The 12922-nt window shown below is 48.9% G+C and overlaps 1 protein-coding gene across 2 annotated transcripts in view; it reads right to left on the bottom strand.

Annotated features, from left to right (window-relative positions):
• VGLL4 (vestigial like family member 4) overlaps nt 1–4662 on the bottom strand; it is a 76575-nt gene extending 71913 nt beyond the window's left edge. Inside the window, exon 1 of one of the 2 annotated variants that reach the window (XM_066195594.1) lies at nt 4603–4662. The gene's annotated coding sequence lies outside the window, so the exon portion shown is untranslated. The remainder of the gene's footprint in view (nt 1–4602) is intronic. The other variant, XM_066195593.1, reaches the window with a different exon arrangement.
• Between the last annotated feature and the right edge of the window lie 8260 nt (nt 4663–12922).

Below are 12922 nucleotides of genomic sequence, written 5' to 3'. Positions count from 1 at the left end.
GCAGCTGGGCCAGGGCTGCCTTGAGAGGACAGCCCAGCCATCCCGGGCGAGTCACCTTCCAGAAAGGAAGGGCCAAAAACATTTCCCAGGCTTCCAAGAAATAAAAACAATAAATAAATAATAAAAAAATAAAACCACACACACACACAAAAACCCACAAAACAAACAACAACCCAAAACAACAACAAAAACCCCCTGTTAATCAGGAGGCTCCTGAGCAAACCCAGCTGTTTCTCAGTGTGACACAAACCTGCCTGTGCAGCAGAACCAAACCTGGAATTTTTAATGCGTCCCCCCCAAAATCTCTCGGCAAGTGCCTGGTAAGGGAAAGCAAGTGAGGAACGAAACACAAGAGACACAGGATTTATCTGATTTCAACGCCCTGCAAACATTCCCCAAGGAAATCTCACTGGTTAAAAAGTCTGAACTGTTGGATTCAGGAGCCACGAGCCAAAAGCGCTTTTACAAGCATTCAAGCTATTTTTATCTACTGTTATTCCAAATATTAGTTTAATATCTTACAAAGTGCTCTTATTTATCAGCTGCTGCTCCCACTCAGCGCTGCCCTGCTCTGTCCTGCACGGCAGCAAAGAAACATCCTGGGAAACAGTACAGAAATGAAAGGTGAAGGCAGAGATGTCTGAACGGCTGAGCCAAGCACTGATCCACCTGAAATTTGTTTATGCAACACCTGAAGCGCTCAGTACCCATTAGGGGAAAGAAACAGCAGTTTTCTTTTCCCTCTCCTCCTCTTTCTTTTCCCTCTCCTCACATTTTTGCAAGATCCAGGAACACACAGAACACTCTCAGTTTTACAAACGCCTGCTGATGTGGTTTTTTGTTTGTTTTCTTGTTTTGAAGGCTAGAGAGAAGTGAAAGCTTTAGAAAATGAACAGTTCAGTGTTTTCAGGGATTTTTGCATCAGGAAGAGCACGGAGGGAAAAAACCCTGAGGCTGCTTCTTTGAAATTCAGTTAAGAGGCAGCAGAGCACCACTCACTCAGCCCAGACAGAGACAATTATTTAATCCCACAATTATTTAATTATCATCTAAAAATTTAATAAATATTTAATTTAAGTTCATATTCACAGTGGGGGATGGCAGAAAACGTGAGATGAAGAGAAGAACTTCACATTTGACTTTAAAAAGGGGGGGATGGAAAAGGGAGGGAAAGGAAAGAGAAATAAAGATGATGTTTGGGCAGTGATCTCACCCAGAGATAGGCTGGGTCTAGGACAGGGCTTAGCTCAAGTCAGGTGCCAAAAACAAGGACAAAACTGGGTGGTGAGAACAGACACGAGAGCAGGCAGGACAAAACAAGCATTTTGATACAATGGGGACGTGAAATCCCAAAGAGAATTCACGGGCAGGACAACGGCTGGATGACAGAAGAGCAGGACAGCCTCTGCAAACTCCTGAGGAACACAAAACCAGCCTCCAACCTGCTGGGACACATCTGTCCCTGCCAGGAGAGAGAGCCTGAGCCTTTCCATGCTGGACAGAAAAAGCTGGCACTTGAATTCCCATCTGGAGAAACCCCACAGATAAAGGCTGCAGGGAGAAGAGCGGGATTAATAAACAAAGCCCATCAATTCCGACGCTGAGAAAGCAATTAGCGAATAACAAGACACTTGAGAAACCATCAAGACCAAAGCGTAGATAAACACAAGTGCAGGGCAAACAAGATTAATTTGGAAGAGTGGTCGATTAGGTCAAAAGCAGCTCCCACCTGGGGAGAGACAAGCCCCAAACCACCGAAATTCACACCCAGAAACGCCAAAAAGAAACAAACACACTGCTGGCTTCAACGGCACGGAGTGAAACTGAAGAGGAAATCCAAACAAAACTCATCAGGACAATCAGTAAATCCACACAGGGAAGGAAGACAAAGCTAAATTTGCTGGAAAATAGGTAAATTTCGTTTATTTTTTTATGACAGGAGAGAGTAAAGCATATTTGCCCCATGAATGAGAGCAACGACAAGCACGCTGCAACCAACAAATTTCTCAAATAGTCACAACACACTGAAATTTCTTCAGCTCTGCTCGGACCAGAGCTTCTACTTGTGAACAGAAAAGTGTCGAGATAAGGACAGCCATGTGAATGTTAACATGTGAAATGTGCAAGTGCTCACTTCAGACCGTGATTCCCAAGCAACACTGCTTGTATCTCCTGCATTCACAACTCAAAACTCTGAGAGTAAGTTCAGGCTATTTGGCTAAATACCACTTTTTCTTCTTTTTTTTTTTTTTAATGTATTTATCCCTTACTTTGGGGTTGTTGTTGGTTTTTTTTTTTTTTTTTTTTTAACCGTGCTCGTTATGCCTGTGGAAAATCTGTTTGAACAGGCAAGTCTTCAAACAGAAACAACGATTTAACTCATCCCACAGAAAATTATAAGCTTAAAGCAGAGCTTTGGTATTTTCCCTCATGCTTTTTGTTGTCTTTGCTGCATAAATCCCCCTTAACGAGGCAACATTTTAAGAAGGAAGCTGGCAGTCATTTTTGAAAGCTAAGAAACTGAAGGTGGGAAAGTCCAAGGCGACCTTGTCTTGCACCTACAAGAGCACCCAGAGCATCTCACGCGTTACACCATCTGCTGCAAACACATTATGAAACGTTTAACCACAGCAAAGAGAGCTGAACCAAAGCTCCCTTTTCCAACAGAAAACTCCCAGGCGTGCCTGGAAACAAAGCGAACGACCCCCGCGAGATGGAAATGAGGAGAAGGTTAGCAAAGTCATGGAAATAAGAAACTGACGGGTCGTGATGTGAATGCTTTTAATTAAGCGGCACAAATATTTTCTACCCTATTTTAGTTACCAGGCTTGTTTCACAGCGGACTGCCAGACCTCAGCAGCACTCCTGGGTGCTCATCAGCTCAGCGCTGGCCCAGTTCCTGTCCCAGGGTGGGTGTGAAAGCTGAGCCCATCCCACAGAGAGCAGGAACAGCATCCTGCACCGAAACACCCATCCCTGCCCCGCAGGGCGTGCTGCTGGGGGCTCAGCAGCAACTGCTCCAGCCCAGGCATTGCATCGGGAAAACGCAAACTGTACAACAGGCAGGCCCAAATCCGACCGAGAGATAACGGGTCACGTCTATTTCCTGGGAATCAAAGCAGCTCCTGTGACTGAACCCAAAAAGCCTCACAGCCTGACCCCCAAAAACTAGATTATAGCTACGGAACAGTAAGAAGAGATGTAGAGAATTCAAGCAAAACACCTTCCCCATTAGAAATCTCACAAGGTCACAGAGAGGAAAATACAAAGAAAGGGCCTTCAAGTCTGGAGAACAGCATTAAAAAAGTTTATTGTTAAGGCAGGAGAGGGATATTGCGGCCCAGTTTTACAGAGTTTTGGATTCGAGGGTTCTCTGTATCACTGCCTGCGGAGTTGCCCTCACTCAGCTTTCCCAAGCTGCAGTTTGTTTCTCTGTGAGGAAAACTCTCTGAACAACTCTGCGTTCTAAAGTCAGAGAAAAACCAATCAGAGAAATCACCCTGCCGGAGAAACCCTGGAACTCTCGAACAGCCCCTTCGGTGTAATTTTAAAAAATGGCCATTATTTCTTGTTCCTGATAATCGTGAAGCAGCCACCCAGCAGAAAAGAATGAGCGGGCCTTGGGGATTCTCCAGTGCCAGTGGAAACGGGTGTTAAATTCCCATTCATCCACTCTCAGAAAAGGGGTGGACAGCGTGGACAGCTTAACTCAGGGAATTAATTAATTACCGCCGATCACATCTGGGGAACACGCAGCCGGCGCGACACCACGCTGCTAAAGGCTAAATAAAACCCTCTGCCAACGGGACAGAAAAGCAACAGCGCCAAAAGCTTCCACAGCGCCCTTGGGACGCGTTCTAGAAGGTTTCACCTCTGCTACCGGAGCGGGGCCGGCGAATTTCCCCGCAGGAAGAACTCGGCGGGCGGGAGCCAAGCGGCGAGCTCCAGACAGCAGCGGCGTCCCGGGGCTCCGGATATCCCCGGGCTCCTGCCGGGGCATTCGGGGCTGCGGATACCCCGGGCTCCTGCCGGGGCATTCGGGGCTGCCGATACCCCCGGGCTCCCCCCGGGGCATTCGGGGCTGCCGATACCCCCGGGCTCCCCCCGGGGCATTCGGGGCTGCCGATACCCCCGGGCTCCCCCCGGGGCATTCGGGGCTGCCGATACCCCCGGGCTCCCCCCGGGGCATTCGGGGCTGCCGATACCCCCGGGCTCCCCCCGGGGCATTCGGGGCTGCCGATACCCCCGGGCTCCCCCCGGGGCTTTTCCTCCGGGTCCCGCTGCGTGCGGAGAGGAACCTTCCCGGGAAAGGGGGGACCCGGAGCCCGCCCCGGGGAAAGGGGGGACCCGGAGCCCGCCCCGGGGAAAGGGGGGACCCGGAGCCCGCCCCGGGCTGAGGCCGGGCGGAGCGGGTCCCTCCCCGCCGGGAGGCTCGGGCCGTTCCCCGGCCGCCGGCAGACTCTCCCGCGGGGAAAGCCCGGCAACGCGGAGAGGACGGGCCGGGGCAGCCCCGTCCCAGGCCGGTCCCGCCCGCCAGCGCCGCTCCCTCCGCCCCCGCGGCCACCTGTGCGCGCTGTCCCCGCGCTGTCCCCGCGCACTCACCGGCGCTCCGGGCGGTGCCGGTGGCCGCAGCGCGGCCGCGGCGCCCCGCGGGCCGGGCCGGGCCGGGCCGGGCCGGGCCGGGCGGAGGCAGCGGCGGCGGTGCGGGCCCGCTCCGGAGCAGGCGCGGCTCGCCCGGCCCCGCTGGCTGCGCGGGCCCGCCGAGGAATCCCAGGAATGATGGAATTCTGCGGCGAGCAGGTGGGGAGCGCCGCCCGCCCCCATTGGCCGGGCGCCCGTGACGTCAGCGCAATTAGGGTAATGAGGCGCTGACGTCACATCCTCGCAGGTAGGGAGCGCGCGGGCCACGCCCCCCGGGGGAGGAGGGACTCGGGGCCCGAGGGGGGCGGGTTCGAGCCCCGGCGGCGACAGCAGAGCGCGGGCCAGGCTGCTCCTGTGCCACCCGGCTCCAACCCTAAACCTTTGCCTCCCCCCGCAGGAAAAACTACAGGGGAACAGCAGTGAGCTAAACCTACCGGAAAACAACAACAAGGACAAAACCTCTCCCGAGAACAAAACACTTTTTAAAAGCGGAAACGCGCGTTTCGAATTAAAGCATCTGGCTCGGTGTCCCCAGCCACACTGAGACACGCACGAGTGACGAATTTCTGAGCCTGCTGTCACTGCCTGTGCCCGGCTGGAGGGTGGCGGTCACATCCACGTCACCCGCACGATGTGACGGGAATCGGTGTGGGCAGCGCCGGCACTTTCCTGTTTACTGCTCGTACCACAGCGGGGTTTGACAGGATCCCTTCTCCCGATGTGACTCACTCCGCCGGGGAGGAGCTGCCAGATCGGAGCCACAGTAAAGCCGAGCCCTCATGGTCACCAAGCTGCTCCTCTCCTGCAGGGCAGGAGCTCCTCGGATATCTGAATATTCTCCCGAATATTCCGATTTCCAGCGGGCCAGAGCATCCTGGACACCGCGCGGCTGGAAAAGGATCGCACCTGTTCTCACCATCCCAGCACAGCCTCGGCCGTTCCCACGGCAGCCTTCATGCCGAGGGGGCCATTAACAGCAATTTAGGAGCAAGTCTTGCTTAAAATTTTGCCTGTTCTTAGCAATGTTATCAAATCAAGCTGTCGGGCAGCTTGTGCAGCTGGAGGAGCCACCTCCCCGCAGCAAAGCCAAGGTTTCTCCAAGGCACTCTGAAGGATCTGGAAATGCTGTTCCCAGGCTTGCAGAAGTGAATTCCAGAGAAGGAGAGGATACGGGAAAGTGCTGCGCTGATCCCCTGCTGCCCACACTGAGCATCAGCCACCACCAGACAGGTCCCAGAACGGAGCATTTTGTCCTCGCCAGGACCTGCGGTGGCCTCGGGCGGCTCTGGGAGTGCATTGCAAAGGGAAGGAAAGGGACAGTAAATCAACCCGAGCCCCGTGAAGAGCCTTAGGGTTGCAGCTTTGTGGTGGAACCCGAATAAAGAGCACAGGGCAGCAGAAACGGAGAGCGTCTCGGTGGGATCCTGCTGAGGGCATTTCTCCCGCACAGCTCCTCCTGCCTGGCTGTGACAAGAAAGGCACAAGCACAGAAGAGGCACCACGGCCGTGTTTGCTCAAGGAGAAGAAGCACCAGGGCACAGCAGGGTTTATTTGAGGTGCTGGAGCCGGGGTTTGTGCAAGGAACGGTGCAGAAACATTTCTCCAGGCTCCCACGCACAGGCAGAGGTGCAGCCACAGCAGCAGCCCCAGCCAGGGCCGTGGGCAGGGCAGGGCAGGGCCGGGGATGAACCCGCACACCCTGCGCTTGGATTCCTTGACAGATCCCGAGCCCGTGGAGGCTCTGGGCTCTCCAGCTCCCATTTAAAAGTCCATCAAAATCCTGCTGACGCTGAAGTATTTTCATATCCTCGCAAGGACAGGTCATGAGATCTCCGGGCCACCAAAAGTTAGCCAAAAGCACATTCCAAACCTAAATTAAATCCAGATTCAGACTCCACGCACTCAGGGTTTCTAATAGGAACACTTAGATAAAAGTGATTTTATTTTTGATAAAAAAAGATGAAATGCACGTAGTGTCAGAACCACCGTGAACATAATTTTATACACGTTGCAAAACCTTCATCTGTGACATCTATAATAGTATAATTTAAAAATTGATGTTGTATTAATAGACTGCTGGACATTATTTTCATTACCAGCAAGCAAGAAGAGGAGTTTGATGATCTAATATTTGGGACAAAAAGTAGTCAAAACAGTAATGTAAAACTAGTTTGAGAAAACAAGACACCGGACAAGAAAAATACCATGAAATATGGAAAACAAAACCACAGGCACTGAGAAAAGATCTGAACTAGACATTGGTACGTATCACAAGAATTAATTGCTGCAGACTAATTACAAGACTTTTTAATACATATCTCTGAGAAAAAAAAGGTTTGCCACTCCTGTTTCTAACTGCTGGAGGGAAGAGGTGGGAAGGGTTTCTTTGTTTAACCAGACAGAGCTCCTGGGATGAGGAGGAGCTTGAGAAAGGAGAGGTCAAAACAGCTTTTGATCCTTTGGAGCTGCTCCTACAGCTCCCAGCAGAAGTTTTGGAGCAGGATATTTACTAAACATCTAAGGAGCCTGAGGAACATCAGCTGGCTGGGAACGGTGACCCCGAGCATTCCCTACACACAGACTTCCACCGCAGTGAGGTGTCAACATCTGTAAAAGACAAACAAAAAATGAAGTGAAAGTTTGTCAGACATTGGGAAGCCTGGAAAACAGAGCTTAGCACAGCTCAAGAAAACCTTGTTGGAGCTGCTGAACTCAACACATGCTGCTCACCAGGGAAATTCACAGATTAGGAAAGCAAACCCAGTCTTGGATGATGAGCTGTATTTTCTTTTGCTCGGGTGTTAAAAGTTGGTTTTCATTTAGCAGGAACTTTCTAACCCAATGCTATCAAAGGCTCTTTGCTGACTCAGATACCAGCAAAAGTTTATTTTGCTGAAGCCCAAAAACTCCCAAGGATAGCTGAGGACTTGTAGCTGAACTAAAATCCAAGTCATGCTTCAGCACCCAGGTAAGGTGTGATGCAAATCCTGGGATGCCACGGCCAGTTCCGGATGTACATTAATCACCCAAAATTGTTCACACTCCTCACAAAGTTTGGCCAATGCAACAGAAGGTTTAACCCCTGTGTGAGGGAGCTGGGACTGTGGCTGGCCGTGGATGTCAGCTGCCTCAGGACCACCTTTTAGGACTTTTTTGGGTTATTTTTTTTCCAGTACAGAGGCAGGAAAGGTCCCGAAACCAAAGGGCAAAACCCCAAATTGGTGTCTGCAGGGAGATCCCTTGGCCTGGTCCTACAGACCCAACTCACCCATTAATCCTGTAATTATTACTGAAATTGTCTGACAACTGTTCCATGAGCAACCAAGAAAATAAAGCATCTCCACTGTAACAGGAGTTGGTTAAAAATGCCCTGGGCAAGTTTCTCTCTCCACGTGGCCCCAGCAGCGTCATACCTCCCTTTTGGGACAGACTGCAGTGTCCCCCACCACGGGATCCAAACCTGGCCTGCTGAACTATGTCTGAGTGATTTCAGGGAAATCCCCCCTAAGAAAGGGGACAGATGTTGTGTGGCTTCAATCAACAGTGCAAGTGCAGGGCTGCCAAAAGCTCTGTTTTCCTTAGGTGCCCATCTAAGGAAGGAATTTGCCAGCTGGCATCACTGCATGTAAAAAAAAAAAAAAAGGAATTTATGGAAGTTCTTCCAGTTTCTTAATGCCATCCCATTTTGGTTTTCAACCAGCAACAATACAGATAGTCCTTTCCCATCAGCCAGGAATCCCTGAAGTTCCCTGGAGTCTGCAGAGAAGCTCAGTGTGCACCAAACTCTGCACAAAGATGCTGCAGTTGGTGCCAAAAGCAAACATTTTCTCCAAGCTATCACAGACCTCCACTATTTGTCACAGGTTTAATGAGGCATGGCAGTGCTTTGCCATCCCTGTCAGTCCAATTACAGTGCATGCTTCCATCTATCCACACCTTCTTTAATAAAACAGGTGAATTTTACACCAAGTGACAGCAGCTTTTAAAATCCATCTCCAAGCAGGTTTTCTCACACACAAATTACGTGGCCTCAGAAGCAAACATCTTTTCAGCAACGTTAACACTTCTAAACTCTGAATCTAAAACTCTTCCTTGCACAAATCCACATTCAGCTGCACTGCAGCTCAAAGCTGCCTTACATAAAAACACACCCACAATTCAAAATACATAAGATTTAAATATTTTTTTTGAAGGTAGTTTATTATTCATTACACCACAATGTGTTAAATTGCAGTAATTCCAGCCAGACAAGTTGATCCAAACTGTAAGTTGATGGAGATGGTTATTTATTACCTGCTTCAAGACAAAGCTTGCCCTCTTCATAATTGTCTGCCCCATCATCCAAGGGAAGATGAAAAGAAACAGAATAATTTCAGTTGGAGCAGGGTCAGAACAGCAGCAGCATCTTCAAGCAAACAATGAGACACTTTCAGACTCAAACAGAACCATGAACACCACGAACTCTGCTCTTTCAGGACATTTAACCACAGGTACTTTTCTGGCTTGCTTTGTTCCAGAAAAGATTTCGCCCCATGGAGGTTCCCATAAGATGAAGACAGACAAGATAGCTGAAAAATATTAAATACAAAAGGAGTGTCAGATTAACAAATTAAAAGCAACCCATGGCCACAACCCACTGGTTTTAATTTGTTCAAGTTTTGTTAAACACTGATAAAAAGACCACGAATGGTTCACAGCAGAACTCCAAAGGGCAGATTTAATGTAAAGGAAAGGTCAGAAAAGTCAGTGATCTACAGCTGAAGGTAAATATTCAGAGTAACCTCTTTATTATGCACTTTCTTCTTATGCAGTAAACATCCACATAATAGATTTAACTCCCTACTTGATTTGTATCCTGTCTCTCACGCAGGACCAGATGAACTTCAGTCCAAGAGGGATCATTAAAATCACAAACAGCTTGCAGCTCCAGAGGAGATGCAAAAATTCTTTTCAGAGTTTCCACATTAATTCCTAACAAGCTACACAATTTACATCCGTCTGCAGGCTGTAAGAAAAGGTTCTTCGGTCACCAGGATTCCTTCTGAACCAAAGCCACCAGCAGCAGGACAGAAGGAAGTGGGCACTAAATGATGTCTAAAGCCCTTTGGAATATCCATCTATCAGCTCAAGGATGGAATCACTCTGGAAGAACCAAGAACATTTGCTGGATGCAAACCCCCACCCTGACTTTCACCCTGTTCCTCTGGGCCAACTTTGTAGCTCTTACAGCCTGATCTTGCTGATTACTGAGGATTTGGGATTCTTCCAGACTGGGGGTTTCTGCACTAAGGTCAGTTATCTCCTCAGGACAAGTGGATTCTCTCCTCAGCTTTCCAGCTGTGGCCCTTTCCAGGTTTGGTTTTGTTTGTTTGGTTTTTTTTCCCCCAAAAGGCTCACAGGGGTCAGGCTCTGCTCCCAAGGAACAGGGACAGGGCAAGAGGAAAAGGCCTCAGGCTGTGCCAGGGGAGGCTCAGGTTGGACACCAGCAGGAACTTCTCCATGGAAAGGGTGCTCAGGCTTTGGAAGTGTCCAGGGAGGTTTGGAGTGCCCATCCCTGGAGGTGTCCATGGAAATCCTGGATGTGGCATTCAGAGCTCTGGGCTGGGGACAAGGTGGGGACTGGGCACAGCCTGGACTCAGTGGTCTGGGAAGGCTTTTCCAACCTGAATTATCCTATGATTCTCTAATACAAACGATACACCAAATTTCAATGCCATTCTGGAAAGGGAATCCTGCTAAAATTAGTTACAGATAAACCAGACAAACAACAGAGGAGACATTCTTTGAACAACAAAAACATGAAACGAAACAAACCAATCCTGGCTTTAAAAGCAGCCGTGCGAGTACAACCCTTACATATCATCCACTTAAAAATGCTGTAAGAACTGCAAGTGCAGTGATGGATTTCATCATCTACTGTTGTCTGCAGGGAACTCACCTTCAAACTGCCAAAGTGCTGCTGACTCGGTCTCCTCCTTGGCAAGAATCTACTGCAGGGACAGTGTTATCAGGGGTGTGCAGGATGAGCACAATCTCACCCAACCCCAGACCTGAGAGGCAACGAGGGGAAAGAAACAGAGGGGGAAAAAATTGTGTGGAATTTCTTGTGCAAATACTTGGTTTTAAAAAGCTTTGCCCCAGGCTGTAAAGCCAAAGCAGTGTGACAGCATGGTGGGGAGCTGCTCTGTGTCAGCCCTGCTGGGAGCATCCTAGGAAGGGAAAAACTTCTTGGCTCTCACTGACGTACAGAGAGTGAGCCAGCCACTTCACTGCTGAGAGCAAGACAACTTGGGGATGGCGACATTGAAAGAAGAAAACCAAAACCTCAAAAAAACCCAACTGAACAAAAAAACCCCATACCCACTGAATGCTCCCCTCTCATGCTTCGCTATGAATTTTAAAATAGGAGTTTTGAAGAAGCTTTGGCAGGAGGCAGAGATTAAGCAAATAATCTGTGTGGGAACACAAGCTTTCAAATCTACCAAGTGCACCACGGAGCTAAAGAGATCCCATGTAGAGATGTAATACAAATTAATTCAATAATGAGATGTTTTACTATTTACTTGGCTTACTTAATTGAGCAGGGGAGGTATCTTAAATATCAGGTTCAAGGCTTTTAAAGAAGGTTTCCATACGACAAAGGGAAGTGAAGGAACCAAAGCACAGAGTGTTTGTTTTTGGTCAGTTTTTGCTTTGTTTTGCTTTTAAAGACAGCTCCTGGTGGCTGCAAACTCTTCAAGATCAAATTTAGTCGAATTCAAAACGAAGAAGAGCCTTCCTTACCCACTACTTGCACAGATTTTCAGTCTGTCTTTGCAGCTGCAAGACCTTCCATTGCTCAGAAAAAAAATTGTGTACAACCATCCGAACAGTCCCCAGCACTACTGGAAAGGATTTGGCAGAATGCTGGATTATGAAGGCAAAAGTTCTTAGACTAAAAATGCAAATAAAATATTTGGAGTTTGCAGGAATCATTTCAGAATGTATAGTTGGAAACATCCTGTTCATGTAGTAAAACTTAATCCATTTCCAAACATTTCTGATTGAAGCAGGCTGAGGAAGAGGTTAAAACATGCAGGAGTAAAGTGATTACTGCCTCTCCCTAAGGCAGTCATTAAGTTCAGGATCAGTTAGCAACTGTGGTGGAGATTTTTATCTAGAAAACCAGGTAAATAAGGTCACTGCAGAACTTTGTGAAAACACAGTATCAAACGTGACAGAGCAACTGTTGACTCCAACAAAAAGCAGACCAGAAAATGGCTCTGTGGAGGTAATGTCTCTTTTCCCCGCAGTAGGGAATACAAAAAAAGGTCATTTTCTACCCCGCCTATATGGCCAGCAGAGTGACTTTGAAAATGGAGAATACTTTATCCTCTCTCAACACCTTACCCAGGAACAACCATCAGACACACACTGATCTGATATTCTGACCTTCGAAGCATATTTCAACTTCAATTCTATTTTTAAGTGAATTGCTGGGAAAAGGCATGAGTCACAGCCCTGCTCAGATCCCCCTGCACTGGCCACTCACCAAGGGCTGTGTTTTTATTCTGAACTTTCCCAAGTCAAAGCAGGCTCTTGCTTTACCACCTCAGTGTGAAGAACACGGTTCAACTCCTTCAGCCACCCAGGAATCCTGGCCTCTGTATCCATCTTGATCTTCCCAATTTTGGCACAGATGTTTGTTGCAAACATCAGGAAGCTCTGGGATGCTGCAAAGTATTTCTGGCCAGAAAGGGATCCCAGCCCAGCTGTCTGTGCCTATGGGCACCTTCCTTGTGCTCAGGATCTGCTGACAGGGAAGCTCAACAAAAAACCTAAAGGGAAGCCCCAGGGAAGCCCAGGTGAGAAATACAGGCTCTGCACTTCCAGGTACAGCAGGAATTTGGGGTGTCCCACAGTCAGGCACCCGGAGAAAGTCCCTGCTCCAACCCCGGGGAAAAGGGGAAATGTGCAGGCAATGAAGAACACGTCATGTATGTGCTGATGGAGGGCAGCAGCCTGGGTGGTTCAGCTTTGTGCCCTCCCCAAAACGAGTTTAGAAGCAGCCAAATGATTTTACATGCAGTCAAAATTTTGATTTGTTTTTGATTTCCCCTTCTTCCTGTGTCATCCAGTTCATTCCCTCTGGAGCAGGAGGCTGTTCCACACTCCCCTGGCACTGTGGATGTCAGAGGCAGTGAGGCCCATGCTGCTGACTCACCTACACAAACCCTCAGGAGTTTGATTGGGTCCAGGCTCTTCATTACAAAGAAGCCTTTTAAGACACCAGAAATAAATC

Source organism: Chamaea fasciata, unplaced genomic scaffold, assembly GCF_029207755.1.
Source record: "Chamaea fasciata isolate MVZ Bird 193981 ecotype frontalis unplaced genomic scaffold, bChaFas1.0.hap1 SCAF_13, whole genome shotgun sequence".
Lineage (NCBI taxonomy): Eukaryota > Metazoa > Chordata > Aves > Passeriformes > Sylviidae > Chamaea > Chamaea fasciata.
This window is presented reverse-complemented; position numbering and strand designations above follow the sequence as displayed.